Here is a 653-nt window from a genome sequence, read left to right as displayed (position 1 = left end):
GCCCAGGCCAAAGAGGCCGCCCTCGAGCAAGAGGTCTGTGTGCTGAATGAATGAATGAATGAACCCTCGCATGAGGCCTTAATATAATTATAGGCATGCAAAGGAAGTTCAGCCGCTAAAGGAAAAGGCCCGGAGAGCGACTCGCACGGAGCGGCGGAGCCGAGTGAGCCGAGTGAGCCGAGTGGGGGGCAGAGTGGGCCGAGCGGGCACATAGCGACAGGTCACATAGCGGCGTAGTAGCGGGAGTCGCAGGTTCGAGCCGTCTTGACTCGCATTTCGTTTTAGCCGTAGGAGCCGTCTTGCATGCCCTGTTGCATGACGTCACCTTCAATAAAGGACCTGGCAGCCTGGAGCACAGTCCCAGCACCCAGCTGCCTTCACGGCGCGACTCCGTCGCCGTCAGCGACGACGACGAGGGAGTCCTGGATTGGGCATGGCAGCACGGCTGGGTAGCAGGGATCTCACTGTGCTGCTGCTGAAACTGCCTGCAGCCTGGCATCTGCTGCCCACGGTTGTGGGGGCTGAACCAGTGCATGTGGACCTTGAACAACACTCCCAGGGATGTTTGCAAGGCAGGAAGGGGTGTGCTGTAGAAGGATGCGGCCTGGAGAGGCATTAAGAACCCCTTGTGTTAAAGTGAGGGAATAATGCGT

The sequence above is a fragment of the Chlorella variabilis genome (assembly GCF_000147415.1).
Source record: "Chlorella variabilis unplaced genomic scaffold CHLNCscaffold_20, whole genome shotgun sequence".
NCBI lineage: Eukaryota > Viridiplantae > Chlorophyta > Trebouxiophyceae > Chlorellales > Chlorellaceae > Chlorella > Chlorella variabilis.
The sequence above is the reverse complement of the archived record's forward strand: the minus strand, read 5'-3'. Positions refer to the sequence as shown.